The sequence below is a fragment of the Ctenopharyngodon idella genome, chromosome 13 (assembly GCF_019924925.1).
Source record: "Ctenopharyngodon idella isolate HZGC_01 chromosome 13, HZGC01, whole genome shotgun sequence".
Lineage (NCBI taxonomy): Eukaryota > Metazoa > Chordata > Actinopteri > Cypriniformes > Xenocyprididae > Ctenopharyngodon > Ctenopharyngodon idella.
The window spans coordinates 5,538,122-5,558,486 of NC_067232.1; the positions used below are offsets into that span (position 1 = coordinate 5,538,122).

Genomic DNA, 20,365 nt, shown 5'->3' on the forward strand with positions numbered 1-20,365 from the left:
GAACGGACGGACGGGTTCCTCGAGCAGACTGGCGCAGCGCGCGGATCGAGGGACATTGCGCAATGTTACGTGGGTACTGTAGTCACGGACCGAGCAGCGGTGAAGAACAGGTGCACTGCAACTTCCTCCAGCGCTGCGGAGAGAGCGAGAGAGAGAGAGAGAGAGAGAAAGAGAGAGAGCCACAGGGTTAGTGGACATTAATATGGCCACTTAAAAATATTGTGAGCTGAGTCTCTGATGAAACGCTAAAATTATTCAAATAAAATGAAAAGTAACATGGTCCAAAAGTAAACCATTACATTTAAGAAGGGCTTCTAATCGCTAAATATTTGGCGTACAAAATGGGTTTTTAAGCGGATGAAGAAATATTTATGCTACTGTGATTATATTGTTATTATTGTTAATTATTAGTATTATTATTGGTGTTATCATAATCATCATCATCTGAAATGCTACCAAGGGGTTTCCTTTGGTGGCAGTTTTAATTTAGAGATTAGGCCTATTAATAACATTCATTCATATTTCATCCGCGGGTAAACGGCATTGCTGCAAGTTACGAGAACACAAGGGACCATTCTAAAATCTCCTTTATTTATTCAATTACATGATTTTTTGTTAAATTAATGCAATATGCCTTATATACACACATAAATTGTGCTGTCGTGATGACAAACTGCAACAATTTCGTTCTTTGGTTGAATGAATGAATGAATGGGAACTGTTTAAGTGGTTCAGTTGATGAGTAATGACGCTAAATAAAAACAAGTTTAGCAGTATAGCCTAAATTGTATAGGCCTAAAATGTAAAGAATGAAAAATAATCTATGTTCAGTTGGTATATGAACTGAAGGCTGGAGATGTGCTTACATGCCATATATAGGCTACAGTTTGTGTGTGAGATCGCGCCGTCAACAGGTGAACGTTTGCAATGCTAAGTACATGTGCAATGGTCCACAGATGCGCTAAGTTTACTCTGGACCTTGTGAACACAGTCACGTGTTTGTCATATTTGGCTGCTGAACGCACCCGCCCATAATCATCCACGCTCCCACACTCATGCGTCCCAGTAAACTAATTGGCGTTACTAATACATTTCAAAACAAACCACTGTCCTACTGGTGCTGGAATCTTGACATAATAACATTATAATTTAATGCAAATAATGGCCTCATTAAGCTGATGTGGCAAATGAGTCCAGGCATGTGATGTGTTGGTCTTTTCCATGTCGTCACCCAACAATCTATTCCTTGTTCTGTACAAGAGTTATCCACGACTATTATCATTCGCAGCAGATCACATCAATATAATGAAATATAATATCAAATAAAATGTTTTGCTTTTAAGTTTTCATTTCACTGATCTTTTCATTAATCTAAGGTTCCGTGTTAATAACAACATAAGTGTAATTTAGTTTGAATGCACAGGTTTTTAGTCAATATACTGTTTCAGTTTAAAACAAAAGATACATTTTACCAAACAATCCCCTATAATACACAATCCTCAAACTGTTTTTACACAAAAAATGTGTGCGTCACATAGTTCCAACTATTAGCATAACTGCTGTTAGTTCTCTGCTCCAGTATGATAATCAACAGGCCTTTTTGATCCCAAATGTTTTTTTGGAGATGACAGTCCCTTGAATACGGCTGTGCCATCAGCAAAGCACGGCTGATGTTTGAAATGATATTTACTGGAGTTCTCTCCATCTGTTCAGACTGAAGTCAAAGATGTGAGGCCTCGCTTCTGTGCAACTAAGAGCAATGTTCAGAAGAGCGATAGAGGACTAGTAAAAGTCATTTTATTTAACTATTACAGTTATAGTATTAATCGTGGCTTGGTTTTTATCAATGAGTAGTTGTTATGTGTATATTTTACAGTAGTTATAATATATTCATATTGATATAGTGAATTATATTTAGCATATAATTACATTACAGCTCCCTCCAGATAAAGAAGGGGGTTATGCCATGCAGCAAACACAAAAACAGAATTTGCAGTAGGTCTTTTATGCGTTTGTTTATTCTTATGCTTGAAAATCCAATGTATGCTTAACAAGAAAAGGTGCATACACAAAACAAAAGTATGTTTGTATTCATGTGTATATATACAGGCTATAATGCTCGGAGAGCCACTGAATACACATTTGACAGTTTATTCTAATCAGGTACTTCTGCATTCCCACCTCTTGAGGTCACTGTGGAATCCATGTTTGTGGATGCTACTGGATTCACTCAACTTGCACCAACATAACTACGGTAGCTAAAGTTTTTTATGCATTCTTACATGCACAAGAATTACATCTTCACACAATAAGAGTATATGAAATGTGTTAATAATAGGAAAAATTAGGAATATAAATAAATTAATGGTGGCAAGTATGCTCATCCAAACTGAGGAATTTCATATGGACGAGCTATTAGACAGACATAAGCAGATAGAACTCTGACCTTTATGATAGGATTAAACAAGCAACAACAACTATGAACAATGTACAGCCACAAATACAAGAATTGAGTAAAGTCACCTCTCACAACAGTTAAATTATGCGTGGGACACATAATGTCATCCTAGCCATGAACCCTGTATGAATTCAAAGCCCATACTGTAAAAAATTATTTTCATTTATTTTCAGCTTTTTTATTTATTTTTTTTGTCAAATCAACTTAGATAATTAATGTAGTTCAGATAACATAATATTTTGAGTTTCTGTTGATTAAACCAATCGCCTTCATTGTATTAACTCAAAAATTTTTATTTCAATGAACTGAGGCAACCAGGTAACTTACTTTTTTAAGTTAAACCAACAATTTACAGTGCAAAAAACAGTGGTCCAGTTGAATACTCTTAAGTTAATAGACCTTAGTCAGGTTAGACACCATATTGAATTTAACGCAGATGAAAACGAAGCTGTAAAGGATAGACGTCTTTAAAATGACACAACTCACAACTTTTAAAACTGTTTTATGGGGGTTTTTGTCTACTTAAAAGTTGTTGTTTTTTTCAGAAGACATTTTGTCAGCTGAACGATCAGTGTTTAAACATCTGTACATTCAATTGAACGCACTGTATTCTATCCCTCACAGCCTCGTTTTTATTCCTGTCAACAAATCAAATATGCGCTACCCTAATAAGGTCTATTTCTATCCAGACCTTAAATACATTTATTGTATTTGACACTTACACATAGACGGCAAAAGTCTGGCTTCATCTGGACTGGAGCACTTTCTTTCTTTTCAAAGTACTTAATTGGTATGATTGTTTTATATATAATATTGCAAAGCATCATCACACTCAAACACTAATGCCAGTAATGCTAAAACACATATTAACAATATTATATAACAATATTTATTTTAACATTTCAAAATTATTTTTAATATATTTCATAACACTGTCAAAGAAAATATCTAGCAAATCTTGAAAGAATCTCATACTATAATGTTTTGATGCCTAAATTTGTGACATTTAAAACTTTTTATTATTAAAATATAATTTGTATTTTATTTTATATGTTTAGTATAGAATTATAATTAAAAAAAAATAGTAATTTACTAAAATACTTCATTAGTCCAGTGTTGGTAACTATATGTGCACATGTATGACTGAATAATGTTTTACATCAAATAGGATACTATCAAGAAGAGTTTCTATTACAGTTGATATATATTAAGATTATGCTGTGCATTCAGAGGGAGATTTTCTCACACAGTTACTAATTTCTCTTCCCAGAATGTACCCATGAAAATAGCAGATGTTCGAGAGTGGCTTATGATGATGAAGTGCTGGACAGCATCATCATTATTTGATCCATACCTACTCAGTACTACTCACAACAACACTTAAGTGTCCAACCCAGACTGGCAGAAGGTAGGATTGTGATATTAATGATATACCCAGAGAAAGTGTCCAACTACAAACTGAGGACCCCTTTGATGACCTTCATCAAACTCAGGAGGCTTCTGATAACAAGAGAGGCCAAATTTAAAATACCTGTATAATGTGGGGATCTTACGGTATCACAGTAAGCCAAGCTCTCAGCACTAGATTCATAGAAAAGACCCAATGTGGATACAAGAAACCCGCTGAGTCAACACAGCAACCAAATAGCAGAAGCAATGCAGGCAAGAACAATGTACATTATTATAACAAAACCTTGCCTAGAGGTTTTGTATAGTAAAATGTGAGGCAGTACAGAGACCATAAGAAAATACTTCTTAATAATCGAGGTTCGGAAAGAGTAGAGTATAAATATACACAAATACAAATATAAAGCTATATAAAATCTGCAGTGCTGACAGAATAAAACATCAGCATGGCAATGTCACCCTTACTTCACACCCAACACAGACAGGCAACAGAGAGACGTGCTCCCAGGAGAGAGGATGAGCTGGAGAGATGCGGCCATATCATCAGATGGGCGATCACACAGTCTCGGGAGAACAGTGGGATTGTTTATCTGGAGCTCAGTCTATTTCCTCCTCTCTTGGGACACTGCAGCAGCACGTCACCCAGTGCACACAGCAGCCTCACAATTATTATAGCTCATAATAATTAGCATTTAATGAAGCACCCAGCCATATGGAAGAATCTATCTTTAACTGGTGAAGGCATGCCGATAAATGAAGGTTAATGTTGGGTGATAAATAACACAGCTGGAAAAAGGACTATATGGCTCTGTGCTGAAATACAAATGTGGGGCAAAATGTATGATAACTTTATCAGTCATTTAGGTCAGATATGTATTCCCATTCATAACAGTACTTTTTAAGCAACATGACTGATCGCTGGACATCAATAGTGGCAGGAAGACATCTACACAAGGAAGGAAAGAAGTTCATAAATACACAAAAACCGTGTTTTAAGGACAAGCAATATACTTATGCTTCCTATAATGATGTTGTATCAAGAAGTTTTTTTTTTAATATTAATGACTGTATTATTTATTTAACACAAGCTTGATATCATATAAGCTTTGAAGTGGGAAAATAAGCGAATGACCAATTTTATCCTCAGAAATTGAAAAAACTTTCCATATTTCTGTATTAGTATCCATATCAGTGATATTGGCATTCATAGTGGTGGTATCGCCTATTCCTTGTAAAATATACGAAAATAAAAACAATCATAATTCAGTATGCAAAGTTTACAACATCACACACCTAAGACACTGTCTTTAAAACAAAATTTGAATGTTGTAAGGTTAAGGCTAAATCAGGAAAAATTGCAGAAAAAAAAATCAAAATTAGTCAATTTTTAGCCCATTTCTATTATCTTTGAGGCATCGATACATTAGGCCACATGCACACGAAGCCAGAGCTTTCCCTAGCCAATCTTTTTTTCCCTTGTTCTAAAAAAAAATTCCGTAAACACGGCATCATCTCAAGAAATATCTGTGTACACACAAAATCACTGAAACCGACCCAAAACGATGTAGTATACATGCCAGACCAGTAAGTGGCGCTGTAATTCTGCCACAGAGATACACTAAAAACGGAGAAGAAGACTTGGAGCATACGCATAAACCTTGCACGCTGTATACAAACCCAAAACAATAACAAGAAGATGAAGATGGTAAATGCAACAACATCAAGTAGCTCAGTAGCTTCCGCAGCACAAACACGAAGCGTGTAGTCCGCCATTGTTGTTGTTGTTGCTGTTACGTGACGTAGCGATGTCTGACTAGGGTTGAGACGTGGGGTGATGACACCATTGTTTATAAAATATGGATCATCATTAATATATGGATTGGCTGTACACACGAAAATGCAAGGGTATTTTCAGATTTATCCGCTCTGGGACCCGTTTTTAAAAAAAATAGTGGTTTCAGGCTCCCAAAATGGCAGATCCATCTGGACAAAACGCTACACAAATTTTTTTACATAAACGCATCTCCGCATGTACAGGCTCTTAGTGTCCTCCTAAAAGTTGAGTAAAAGTTTAGCAGATTACACATTTAAAACTTGCAGTCTTTCTCTTAATAAAACAGACGAAAAATATGATGACTCATCTTGAACTACACTGCCATTTGTCCAATCAAATGCTCTCTATAATGAGGATGTCCCTCCCCCAATTCCACCTGCAACTGACAAGCTGGTAGCAAATCATGTTCATGGTTGTGTCATACTAAAGCTTATTGGCTGTTTTAAAAAACTTATGCATTTGCGAATCGCTTATATCCACATTACAATTCACATTACATTACAATAAAGGTATCTTTCTATCAGTTTTAATAAGAAACAAGTCAATACTATACTTGTCAAGTTAATTTATTTACCCTCTTTACAGCGTATGGTTAAGTATAATGAACATACTCTAAAAATCACTTCCTGCAGATCAGAGGATCCGGTGACATTTTTAACAGAAGCTAAGAACAATAACATTTCAAGTAAATAATTCATGACCTACCTGTCTCACTTGCAGCCCTCTTATTAGGCAAGGGAACAGCTGTTCTTTCCCTCAGCGCACCCAAACCCTCTGGAGGTGCTGCATCTGTTTGGGGGGAGGGCACATCCTCTAGGGTTCAGGCGTCAGGGGAAACTGCTGTGTGTTTAACTTGTTTATCCACAGATGGTGGAGATCAGGCCAAAAAACGGAAGCTTTAGTTTAATTTTACAATGCTTCTTCTGTCTGTCAAGAAATTCTTATGTACATTTATTACATACACAAGTTGTGATGGTAATGCTCTTTGAACGGATCATTTGTGAAATCAGTGTTCCAAATATTACCGTAGGTCCAGGATATTAATGTGTTGTGTTATGATTTCAAGGTCTAATACACATTCACATCTGCTTGCCTAATCACATCTGCCTATAATTGAATCTGGAGCAGTGTGGGGTGCGATGTGCCATTGGTACTCCAGCACTTCCAGCAACCCTGAAAAACTCTTTGAAATCCAAATGTTCAGTAGCTGACTACATTGCTATATTATAATGGTAACACCTTACAATAAGGCCTCATTTGTTAACAGTAGCTGATGCTTTAGTTAACATGAGCAATATATTTTTACAGTATTTATCAACCTTTGTTAATGTAAAAATACAACTGTTCATTGTTCTTGTTAATTTGACTTAATGTAGAAATTAACATTTAAAAAGATAAATGCTGTAAAAGTATTATTGTATTTCTTGTTAACTGTGTAGTTAAATAATGTTTTTTTTTTCAAACAATTGAAACCGTTGTACAGTGTTAACATTATAATATACAGTATATGTTCTGCACATTCCTGCTGATATTCAGAATAGTTCAACTGCGAGTGTTATATTGCTTTTATTTAACAGTTAAATAAATATGAAGTTGATATTGAGTTACTTACATTTAGTATGGCCATATCAGTTTATGTAGCTTTAGATCACCACTGAAAATAATCCACAGTAATGAATCAGCTTTTTTAAACAAATAAATTAAGCGAATGATTCAGTGACTCACTTTTTTGGTCTTTAATAACGTATTAACAAATCGGTTGAATGAATGATTCAATTCTTGTCACATACTGGCATACTTTAAGTTGTGCATATTAGAATGATTTCAGAAGGATCATGTGACACTGAAGACTGGAGTAAAAATTCAGCTTTTTATCACAGAAATAAATTATATTTTAAAGTATGTTAAAATAGAAAAACATTATTTTAAATTGTAATAATATTTCACAATATTACTGTTTTTTTTCTGTATTTTTGATTAAATAAATGCAGGCTTGATGAGCGTAAGAGACTTCTTTCAAAAACATTAAAAATAGTATTGTTTCCAAACTTTTGACCAGTATATACACAAAACGAGTCCATGCTGCATTTCTTTTAACTTTATAGCATACGCAGTGGTCTTAAAACCCACATCGTGACATGCTGCCCTCCAGACAGAGACCCAGTTTAGACTAAGCACTACTCCTTTCTCCTTCTCCAGCCTTTTCTCAGGCCTGTAGGGGGATGTTTTCCTGGGGTAGGTGGAACACAGATGCGCAGCAGTTCTTGCATTGCTGGGAGAGGAGATGGCTGACTACCTTTTGGCTTGGAGGCACCATTAACCAATTTGCTATCCAGATGTCCATCACTGAGCAGTGGCCAGCTTTGTGCCAGTCTGAGCAGTCCAGACACATACATCTGGGCAAGACCATTACATTCACAGTCTCAGACTCAACCCCCACACACAATCTGTTATTTTTTCGTCTGAGAATCCAAAATCATGCCTGAGTATGACTGAGGGATTTTTTTTTGCATGTGTATAAGTGTTGCCTTTTAAATTTCTTTACTTTAGTGTAGTATACTTCATAGCAGAGAGAATCTTTCTAGTATCTTTTTTGGTCAAAACATTTTTCACAATCGTCATATTTTTTCATATGACAGTTTTAGTTCCGTTCCTCAATTCTGATTGGCTGAGCAGCATTCCAGGAGCGCTCAAGGGGCGATTACACTACACTTTTTGCTTCATTCATACAAATGCAGAGTCAGCCACTTAAAAGGCTGTCTCAATCTCAAAATCCTTCCAGTGCCCTGGAACGTTGATCCCTAAAAAAATGCTACAATGCACTGCAAAAACCATGAAGTATTGATAATAAATCACATTTTGCTATTGCTGTTTTGCTGTTGTTGATAACAGCGGTGACTTTTTGCAATGCAAGTATGTTGTCATGTCACCAGAAATGGAGTCTTCAGTGTCCCAATGTGTAGTGAGCCAGGGTTCTTACAATTCGTCATGATATACAGGTTAATGGCGTAAGGAGCCCACTGTTTTCATGAGGGAATCACCGAATCATTCACTCAACCAATTTGTTCAAAAACATTCGTTTTGAAACAAGTGACTGCTTTTTATCAGTCACTGAATCATTTATTCACCCATTTGTAGAAAAACTGTGATTCATTCAGGAACTTAACTATTTTTGTATCGCTCAGAGACATGCAGTGTTTCTTTTTGTTTTGTTTTTTTGCTTTGTTTGGAACTATTTTCATTGCTGGAACGAGAAATTGACAGTATCGTGTTTGTAAAGCAAGTCACATCAAATTCTTGTTTATTGAATTATTGTAAATAAGTATGCTTGGTAACACTTTATTTTAGGGTCTTTTAACTAGTCGCTTATTAGCTTGCATATTACTAGAATATTGGCTGTTTATTAGTACTTATTAAGCACATATTAATGCCTTATTCTACGTAACCTTATTCTACTTTCTTAATCCTACCCAATACCTAACCTTAACAACTACCTTACTAACTATTAATGAGCAGTAAATTAGTAATTAATTGAGGGAAAAGTCGTAATTAATAGTGAATATGTGTTCCCTATACTAAAGTGTTACCGTATGCTTCTTTGAAATACAAAAAGTGATAATATATATACACTGTTAATTGGTTTACTATAAATAGATTTGCAGATGAAATAAGTCACATCAACAGAAGCAAAGATGAACAATTTTCATATTATCATTCAGTCCCACAGTCCGCCTGATTGATGATACCTGTATGAACAGTGTGTGTATGTACCACAACCACAACCTCTGCCAGTGCGAACATTTGCCTTGTGGCACCAATTCCCAGGAATGCCTAACCTGTGCCAGCTGTTGGAGACAAGCTACCTGTGCCAACGGTGGCGGGAGCTGCCCACCACATCATCTGTTCCAGCGTTTCCATCTGTAGCATTTGTACCGATCCTCCTCTCTCTGCATCTGGACCCTCCAAAGAAAGCTTTCCAATAGTGCTGGCCTTGACTATGACTGCCAACCAGGCCAGATGTTCGAGCTGTAAGCCCCGGGCTAAATCAATGTAGCTCTCCGCTCATTATTCCAGGCCTGATGAATTGCAAGTGGCTGGGTTTTTTTCAGCTTACACTACAACAAACCATCCATCAGAGAGAGCGAGATGTGAGGAGATGTAGTGGTGAGGCTGTCTAAGGAGGGGCTTGCAGATGTGTCTTTCAAGGCATTTGGCAGATTATGGGAAAGCTTTTTGAAAAGATAGCCTCTTTATAGAAACAGTAAAACAGGCCACAAAACAGTTGACATGGATGTCTATTTTTTACTTGAATACAAATATTTATATGTACTGTAGGCATTATGCTAGTCATAGCTAGCCATCAGTTTGATTCATAATCAGATCATTCAGACTGGAATTGTGAACTGAATCAAATGATTCACTGAAAAGATACAACCCAAAAAAACGATTTGTTCCATAATCAGACAGACATTGTTATGTCTCTCACAAACCTGCCAAGGAAACATATTGTTAAACTTATTACTTTAACTTAATGTTTTAAACATAAAAGCTCATTTGTAGCATTCATTTCGTTTCATAGAGGTTACGTCGGGGGTGTCAAACTCAGCTCCTGGGGGGGCACACACTTTTTATAAATAAGCCTGAAGGACCTGATTAGCTGGATTAGGTTTGTTTAATTAGAGTTGAAGCTAAACTCAGCAGGTCTGAGTTTGATACCCCTGGGTTACACCATACATCATATTTTGAAACTATATAATTTTTTGTGTAAATAACATCTATAAGAATACTCATAGAGAAAACTTGGCCAAAATCATTTATTTATTTTGTGTTAGACTGTGTTTTTTAGATGTTAAAAATTTGATCTGATTTGACTTTGATCATTCCTTGGTTTTAGGCACTCATCTTGTTTTAAAGAGCAGATGTCACAAAAGTTTCTAAAATGTCTAAAATATTATATGAATATATTTTGAAAACTATAACCCAGTTTAAGAGTTACATAAGTGTTGGGGAATTGTGGTAAGTGATACATATTTATTTAGTCTGAGTTCCAGTATTCTCTTAATCATGGGCAATGAGCAAATACACACACCCTTTAATGATATACTCTGTAGATGCAAGTTTGACTGGAAATCTGGTTACTACAGACACTTTCATGTAACATTATTAACATTTCAAATGTTCTACAGCTGATGCACTGGTGACTGGTTATGCAGCTGTCATTAAAACAAAATAATAAAATAAAATAAAAAACAGCAAAGTATTCTGTGGTGCATTAAAGAGTTAAAGATTTTAAAGAAACTCTGATGCTAATTTGCTCATTTTTATCTGTGACAAATGCATTGCATTACAGTTGGCTGAGTTATGGAACATTTGCCACAATCACAATGTTAAAAAATATTTAAATATTTCATTATACTGTGACAATGCATAAAAAACTGTGATTAACTTCCTGTGTGAAATGCACTTGGTAACTCACCAAGATTCAGCTGAAGAAGAATCTTCGCAGAGAAGATTCTCTGCATCCTGGGAGGTTCCACGCGATTATCCTTGTACCTTGAAGATGAGCCAAAACAAACATTCTTCAAGACGTGAAGAAAAGAAAAAAGGGAAGCTAGTTCATCCAGTTGTTGTTATGCAAATACAGTCTGCGCTTCCAGATGTGTATTTTTCAGCCCCTTGTCCCCTGTGAAGGCGTGTTGGGCCCTCAGGGAACGTAAAAACCAATACCATCGCTAAACTTAGCTGAGTCCAGCTGTTCCCAGTTGTGCTCATCCCGAGGAAGAACTTAGCACAGTGAGTGAAACAAATTTAATATGACAAACAGTCCATGCAAGAGAGATAGAAATAACATCACTATTTAAAGATTTGTTATAACATCTAACATCTAACTAAGACATCTATTTGTTATAACATCTAACATCTAACTAAGACTCAAACAATTCTAAACCCTAAAAAAAAAAGTTTTGAATTTTGAAGACTGAAATAGTATTTTGTAAATCAAAAACACTGTTTTAAAAAGAAAATTCCCATGCCTTAACGATGCAAATTCTCTCCTGGGTTTTAGAACTACACAGCGATCTCAGAGGAGGTGCAATATAGTTCTCTCTTATTCAGATATGACCTTGACATATGGTTTGGCTGCCAGTCTGAGGGCCTTGGCTGTGAGGCGGTGAGGTTGGATGGCACACTATGGTACCCCAGCATGCATCTGGAAAAGTAGGATGTGCAGAGGGTGTGGCATGGATGTAGTGTGTGGCACCTAGGGGTGTTTGGGGCACCGCTGGCATCATGACTATCTATCAAGCCCAGATGTCACACCCAAGTAACAGCTGCACTGGCTGGGGGCAGTGAGAGACTGCCTTCCTCATCCAGAGGACCTGCCAGAGGCCACCGCATCCAACACACAGCACAGCAGAGAGTCTTCAGAAGAGCCACCGATTAACAAAATATACAGAGTTAAAGCTCTGTTAGAAAAATTCAATTACTGAGTCCTTCCAGCTCAGTTGATATGGGCAGACAGTCTCTTTCATACACAGGTAACTGGCTCACTTTACAAAACAAAACAAAACAAACAAGCAAACAAAACAAAAAACCCTGGAGTGAACTGAACTAGTACTAGTCTCTCAGTTTGACTTATGTTTTAAATGAATATTCATGTACACACTCACACCTGGGCTCTCCATCCTGCCAAACAACACAGGTCATAACTCATAAGCATTAGTTTACTCATAGACCAACTGCAGTCAGCTAAAATTGGGAATAGCCAATCACTGCAAGGAATTTAAAAAATATACTTGTAAGAAACAACACAAAAAGTAAGGTATCATCAAAAAGCATGAAAAATAAGGACTGTATCTTGTTGTATCAATAAGAGGAAATTTAAATAAATAAATACAAAAAAAAGTTGTTTTTTTGAAAAATATAGTATTTAGTTCTGGGTAATTTCAGATGAACTGAACACGGTGAACACGGAAACAAGGAAAATTTGAATCTGACACGCTCTTGGGAATAAACAGCTATTTTGGTTACACATTTTCAACACTAAATTATAGAACAGGCCTGACTTAACACAAAAATATTGGAAAATTAAGCATTTGTTCATTGTCATTTTAATTGTGCTACCCTGACTTTTAACTCTGACCCTGACTTTTCAGATCAGTCAGAATCACTTACACTTTCTGAACAAATTTAAATGCAGTTTGCCCCATTAGCGCATATTATAATTAATAGCAAGCTGAAATGTGGTATTATAATAACTCCTTTTCCCGCACATAATTATATTATAATAAATTTTCCAAATATAAAAAAGATAACGTTTTTTTTAGAAAGGTTTTAACTTTATTTGTTGATATTTGGTAGCTCAGAAATTGTTTTCAGTTATTAATGGATAAATAATTCTATTAATGGAAATAATCTTATACTATTATCAGGTGTTATCTGTGTTTTCTCTGTTACTAGTTTTCCCAGTGTTATACTGCCTTCACGTTGTATCAGAATTATCGTAAATACGAATTTCCTAGTTAAAAATTGGACATGAATGCCCTCTCAAGTCATATTTACCACTGGGAAGCTCTGGGATTTGTTCCTGTGTTGGGTGTGCCATAAACTTAAAACATGGCGGAGAGGAGAATGGTTGCTTCTGTGACTGGTATCCTTTATTAGTTTTTTCCACAACAGATACGTCGCCTTGTCTTGTCTTTAAAGTAGTGCATATTTACATATATGAATAATCATTTGAAGCATTTTGCATGTTTTATACACAGCGAAAATAGCCTGCATTTGACTGAAATTCCAGAGTTGTCAGCAAGCTGACTATCTTGATGCGGTGAATGTTTATATGTTTGTCAATGAATGGGATGCTAAATATCATTTTGGCTTTAATACGATTTCCCCAGTAAATATGCAAGAATAAACCTGGTGTCCCCCATGCTTAATTTTCTTTCTGACAACAAAGCACTTGAATATGACAATCTCGTAATCACAACTTCAGAAGTGGGAAGTAGGAAATTTCCGATAGCATGTAAAGGCAGCATTAGTTCCTGGCTGCATCCGAAAACTTGTTGCCTCACTACCTTACAGGCAATGACTTTGCAGGCAGCGTTTGTGCACGAAAGTAGCCTTACGAAACTGATTACATCTGTGCTGCCTTCAAAATTGATCAGATGAAGGTTTCTCACGAGGCAGGAAATGAAGCTAACACTGGATTCGGCCTTCCTACCTTGGAATGTGTCCTCTGAAGGCAGCATTTTTAAGTTTTCGAATGCAGTATGCTTTGGTTGCTCTTCTGTGTGCTCATTTGTTTCCATATTGTGCTCACCTGTATCTTGTTTAGCTCCATCATTTCGTCTGTTTAAACCCTCTGTTCAGTTCAGTTCTCTCTCTGGTGTCTTCAATGTTTAAGGTTGGTTGTGTTATTTCTCCTGCGGTTTCTTTCTGTGCCTACAGTGCCAGTTTGTATTGTTTTTGTTTTTTTATTTGTCTAATAAAGACTGACTGCTGCACATAGATAGATCTTCCACTTGCCTTTATTGGAACCAACCTGTGACAATTATAGAATCAGATTCTATTTTATTTACGGTAGTACATATGACACATACTGGAATCTATCTTGGCCACATTTGAAATCTGCTCAGTGTGCATCAATTATACAGTTAAAATAAATACGATTATATATCACATACAATATATATGCTTTACAATATTCAATCCACTATTTAAGATTAATTTATTTCTATTTTCTCATACGATAGGACTCAATCATAATGTTTCTATTCTATATCATTTCATTTCATTCTTTATTCCAGACCCTTAGGTCCATATCAAACAAAGAAAAGAAAAGAATAACATACAAACACACATTACATACAACAAACATTATTTAAAAGACATACTTGCATTCCAGTGCTTCCAGAACCTTGTATCACTTAATTTAGGATCATTTATGACCATTATGATTGTATTTCTTGAATCACTTAATCAACACATGAAATTATACATATAATTCCTTAATACAGCATGCAAAGTAGGAACATCACTGAATACAAACACTTGGCTTGCACTTGTCCACTTTGGAAGCTTAAGCAAAATTCTTAATGCATCATTAAATGCTACCTGAAGCTACATTATATATTGCTTTAATTTCAAGTTTTGTGGGTTGTATCCCATAAAAAAAAGGCTAGGAGCATTGACCTCAAGGTCAGTTTTCCTCTACTGCCTAGTTTCTTTTAAAGATGCCGAGTTTATGCCAGAGGTTCTAAGTCACATGACTAGTTGATCCTGAGATTCTCAGGATCCTTCTTTTCAGTTTTTCCTCAGAAATCATTGTTCTTACCCACAGACTCTCAAAGATTCACCAGGATACAGCATCAATTTAAGGATTAAGACTATGCTGACCATTATTCATTCTTTCTGATTTACAAGAATGACAGCTGAGAACATCATAAATGTTTTGCCACATATATAAGCACATATGTCCTATATGGCTCCACCTGACCAGGGGAAGGTAATATGGGGATTTCATATTAAATCCTCTTTTATCACATGCACAGATACACGTTTACATTCCCCCCGTTCCAGACGGGCAGCACAGACGTACATCCCCTCCCCCGCCCTGAGGTTTAAGACCTCCAACAGCACTTTTACCTTACCTAATCGCTCCCCCTTCCCAGACCCTCTCAGTCCCCATCTCACACTGACCCTTCCCAATGGACAAGAGGGCACTTTGCCAGCTGAACCCTGAGAAGGTTTTAGGACGACAGAGAAGCTCAGGAGATTTGTCCATAGCTGCTTTCATGTGTGTCCACGTCAGTGGTCGCTGGAGCTCCTCGTATGTGGCCCTGGATGGAGTGAGAGGCAGCTGTAGGCAGAGATGACACATGAGATCAGGCAGAGCAGCTGTAGCCACAGTCAAAGGTGTGCAGGACAGCTTTATCTGTTTCAGATGGGGAAACATACGGCCAGAAATGTCCATTCTGGTTCACCTAACAGCATTCAAGTGGCTAATGTGGTCCCAGATTGATGGATGACAAGAAAAGCAGGATACACCTACATTAAAGTGTTGACCTACAAATGGATCTCTATCTATCTATCTATCTATCTATCTATCTATCTATCTATCTATCTATCTATCTATCTATCGTCTGTCAGAGTGTGAATAATTCAATTGATAACTGCTCAAACTTAACTCACTTAAGAATTAAATATGACACAAGAGTAAAGGAATGCTTATCTGAGCATTTTCAGGCATGCTGACAAAATGTTTATTATCATTAAATATCAGAAACTTCACAAGTTTCTCACCTTTCTTGGTGTAACAGACTTTTTCAAGCATACCCATGTGTATACAGTGTCCCAAGTGCAGTGTGGAAACTATGGTCTCCCTCTGTAAGCATGGACAGCTGATGGAGGGCCAGGAAGGGGGTGTCTGCCAGGCCTGCTTTCCTGTGGGTTTAAACAGGCCATTCCCCACCTGTGTCACAGCACAGGACTGTGGCCTTACCTCTGCTGTACCTCCCTCCACCATCTGGAACAGTCAGCACGGGCAGGGGGCCGAACTGAGGCCACAGCCTAGGGCCGACAACTCACAAAACAGCTTTATACAGAAACGCTGTGCACTTTGTCCAGTGGGATCAAGAAATAGTCCATTTCACTGATGCCCAGGTGATACCTGGCCAAACACTGAGGACCACAGCAGCTGTGGTTAACATGCCACACTTTGAAAAGTGCAGAGATGTGAGAGACAACACATATGGCACACTGTGTTGTATTGTCATTTAGGCTTATCATGAATTGTCAACTTTAATGTCACTAAGCTTTCTTTTACAGACATAAGGAGAAAATTAATTAATTAATTAGTTAATTTATTAGAAACTTGTCTTCATAGCAACAAATTCTTTCAATCTTCACAGTTTATGTGTTGCAGTTCCAACTCTGACCACTCAAATGTTTAGCGCAGTTTCGCCAAGGCCGCAGTGGGAAGTGTTTTGTGGAAAAAGGACATTTGTTGCAAGAGGTCGAGACACATGCAACTGTATGTAATCAGATTTTAGCTCTACATATTTCAGCACAATAATAAAAGACAGTTTATAGTTCTTGAATATTTATTGAAATAACTATTAGAATTTTCCTTAGTATCAGATTTATGTCTCCTCCTGTTCTTTACACACAACAAAACTACAATAGCATAAAATACAAAAACATACATGGATTATCTGGTCTGTCAATACAATTCATAGCCTGCAGGATCTGCTTTTTTATTTTTATTATTATTATTTTTTTAATATTGGGATTATGTAGCCTAACTAAGCACCTTTAAAATTTTTGCATTATATAGGCCTACTTAGATATATCATTTTGATTCATACTGATAAATCTAATAAATCATTCACGTTTACATGCACATAATTTTCAGATTAAGGATATTCGAATCAGTGTTATTTTAGTATTATTTATACATACTATTATATTATTTATTAATATTTTGCGTTTTCAGTTTTTATTTTAACGTTAGTTTGTTTTAGTAAATGTATTGTAAGTAGTTGTATTTAATATTTAGCTTTTAAAGCTATTTAGCTTTAATTTATAACTGTTTTACTTGTAATAAACTTATTTTATTTCAATTAGCTGCCAAGGCAATATTTATGATTTTATTTTTTATTCGTTTCAGATTTATTTGAAATTTGTATTAGTTTTAGTTTAGTTAATAGCTTCGTTGTCTCTACACAAGTTCAGTATCTAGCACATTAAATATGCTATTTTACATATTTGAGCATCACTAGAAATGTATATTCAGAAATGCCCGTTATGTTATTATCTGATTGATTACATTCATTTCCACGACTTTTCCCAGACAAATTCCTGATATTTCTAGGTTTCCCCAGCCTGTGGGAATCTTGTAAATTCCAAAAGAATTCCCCTCCATGCAGAGAGGCGCATCTCTTGTAAACACAGCGGTTCTCGCGAGATTTCCTCGCGCCGCTCAGCACACGCAGGAGCGTCTATGGAGCAGTGAGAGCAGGCGGGAGACGAACCAACTGAACCTGGCTCGGACTGTAACAGGAGACACGGGGTGAGAGAGGGTAACCTGCCTATGTCGTCGTTGTGGTGTGTCTGAGCGCGGTTCCTGGGGTAAAGAACTACCGCAGCCTGTCCATCATACAACCCCTCCTTTCGAGACAGCACTCTAGTAGTGACCACTTGAGTCTGTGCTCTCTCTGTAGGCGTGCTTCTCCGATTATCCCGTCCATCCATGCTCCATTCGAGCCTTTAAGGAGGACGCGCACATACTCAGGGAGGGGAGGGAAGCCCATTGGTCTCCCTACCGACGCCAGCGCCAGGTAAAAAACCCGCTATGACTGTAATACGAATGTTAAATGTCATATTTGACGAAGCGCGTGGCTGTCTATGACGCAGCTTCGGTTCATTACAGCCAGCGATCATTCAGCGCGTATAAACAGTTGATGCTGCGGTGTGGAGGCTGTGAGGCAGGGGAATGAGCTCTGCTTATGGCCTAGCGTGTTTTTCGCATAATTGCCACTTTTATTTCCCGAGACATCCCCACATTCCATTGGCATAATAATTTTAGTTACTGAAAAAGACTAACTGAAAAGGCGTAACAGAATCTCTGTTTAAAAGACTATAAGTCACGATTGATGCGCGGTGTATTCTCTTTAGCCAGCTTATTCATTGCTTTTGAGGTAACAGATTCAGATCAAGACACTGACAATTGGCCAGAAGCTTGTAGCTGCGGTCTTGGGTATTACACGATCTTCCACGAAGTGGAAATCCAATTTCCCGCAGTGACTTTAATGTTGATGTTTGTAGATGTCACGCCCTCTTGTTTACATTACATTGACACCTCCCTCAGACTCTAGCATGTCTGTGAAGGACCATCTGCATGTGGGATTGTGCTGCTGCTTAACATTACGGATTATTCTAAACATTTAAGCAAGTCTTGCACTGCACCATACTGCTAATTCACTAAGATAACCTCTCTTTTATTGTTGGTTTTGTACCCAACCAGTCTGTCTCTGTTAGCTTTGTGGTTTTAGTTTTTTGTCACATCAATAGTATCAATTGATCCTATTATTTGGGTGCATATGAATGCACCATCTATGTAATTTAGAAACTTTAAGGAAATTTGCGGAACAGATGAAATCTCGGTCGGTGCAAGTTGAGATGAAATTACTGGTTTACAAACAAAGCTCGGCGGCAACACTTCTGGATTCTTCAGACACCCTGAAAAGAGCTGTTTTAGATTAGCGCTTCACTCAAATTGAGTTGAAAGAGTGCTGTGTGTGGTGTTTAAATTGCACATCCGCTGGCTGTTTTTATTCTTCACTTTTGTATGACACATTTCTCAGGTTTTTGAGGATGTGTATCCAACAACCTGTTACATATCTGACAGATTCAAATGCTGAATAAACTCGAAACTGAATTTTTCAGAACCTATTCATATTTCTTCACTTTAACCATAAGTATCACTTTTTGCTTTAATTCCTAACAGATATTTAGGAAGTTAGTTCATCTGAAGAACCCAAAAGCGTTGCTTGTTGTGTGGGATAACATTTTCATTTATAAATGTACATTGACTGAGTCTTTGAACGTCCTGCGAGCCTTATTAATGGAAGAATTATTTTTAAGGAAGTCTTTAAGTAGATTATATAAAACAAGAGCAAAAGACATTATTAAATTGACCTCACATTAAGTGCTCTCCAGCTCTATGGAGAGAACGAGTAAGAGCACTCTTGAATAATGGCTGCAGCAGATTAGCAAAGGTCCTCAGAGTCCTCAGACATCAACATCCGCCAGTGTTCATTCACAAATTTCTCGTTTCCTCTTCTTAGGTTTTAGATAGACCACAGTGTCTTCTCAGTTTCTGTTACAGTGTTTGCGGCTGCAGTATTGCTGTGCGACTGCAGAGAAATCTTTCATTATTCATGTCTCTCTCGCGGCAACATACAACGCTTTCATATTACATACAAAGAAATCTTCCTGGAGATGCTGAAGCTCTCAGTTACTTAAAACAAATGTGGTTTGTCTTGTGAATCCTTAAGAGCAGTGATATACTGTCCACGTCAATGATAATATTCCTGTCAATGGGGTGGTGGCATGTCCCATATTGATGTTGCTATAATTTTAAATACATGGTCAGATATAGATATTTGTCTTGTTTTGAATTTGAATATAACTGTACAGCATATGGCTTTACATGTGAGCATGTCTTAATACTTGTGGTGCATGTTAAAGTGGTGCAAACCAAAGCCACATTATGAATTTGCTCTTTACTTGCAGCCAGAAGAAGATGAATGGAAAATAATATTAGAAGGGCTTGTAAACAATTGTGAATGACACTTTTTGTGATGGGAGCTCACGGTTTTCCTTCACTTCAGGGTAACATTAGCACCAATTACTGAAATTGAAAGCGTAGCTTGGAAAGGGCTGGATTTCACCTTCAGCGATTCTTCTCTGATTACTTGAAGAGAAAATATCCATCAGTTGTAAACTCTTTCAGGGGACGTTAGAAACTTTGGATGATGTCAGTTTTTATTGCTAGTAGGTATCCATCTTTTCACCCGAATAATTTAAAGATGCAGCGCCTGGAGTTTTGTTGCACCTATTTATAACATCATGAAATGCAGTTTGTCGTCTGTAAGATTGTTAAAATG

General features: G+C 37.0%; 2 protein-coding genes and 1 long non-coding RNA gene across 8 annotated transcripts in view; 2 read left to right on the forward strand and 1 right to left on the reverse strand.

The window, feature by feature from the left end:
* The window catches only part of rsrp1 (arginine/serine-rich protein 1), a 209,980-nt gene that overhangs the window by 128,506 nt on the left and 61,109 nt on the right, over positions 1–20,365 (reverse strand). The gene's annotated exons all lie outside the window — the stretch shown is intronic.
* On the forward strand, positions 40–14,319 carry LOC127525407 (uncharacterized). 2 transcript variants are annotated; one of them, XR_007933325.1, is made up of 4 exons: positions 40–186; positions 2,164–2,254; positions 3,729–5,570; positions 7,899–14,319. It is a non-coding gene; the product is annotated as an uncharacterized LOC127525407 (long non-coding RNA). The 2 variants fall into 2 exon arrangements; XR_007933324.1 differs by having other exon boundaries at positions 3,729–14,319.
* Positions 17,630–20,365, forward strand: part of akt3a (v-akt murine thymoma viral oncogene homolog 3a) — a 99,363-nt gene continuing 96,627 nt past the window's right edge. Inside the window, exons 1-2 of one of the 5 annotated variants that reach the window (XM_051917904.1) lie at positions 17,663–17,825; positions 17,918–18,034. The gene's annotated coding sequence lies outside the window, so the exon portion shown is untranslated. Of the gene's footprint in view, positions 18,035–20,365 lie in introns of all 5 variants that reach the window. The other 4 variants (XM_051917905.1, XM_051917906.1, XM_051917903.1 and 1 more) reach the window with 4 other exon arrangements.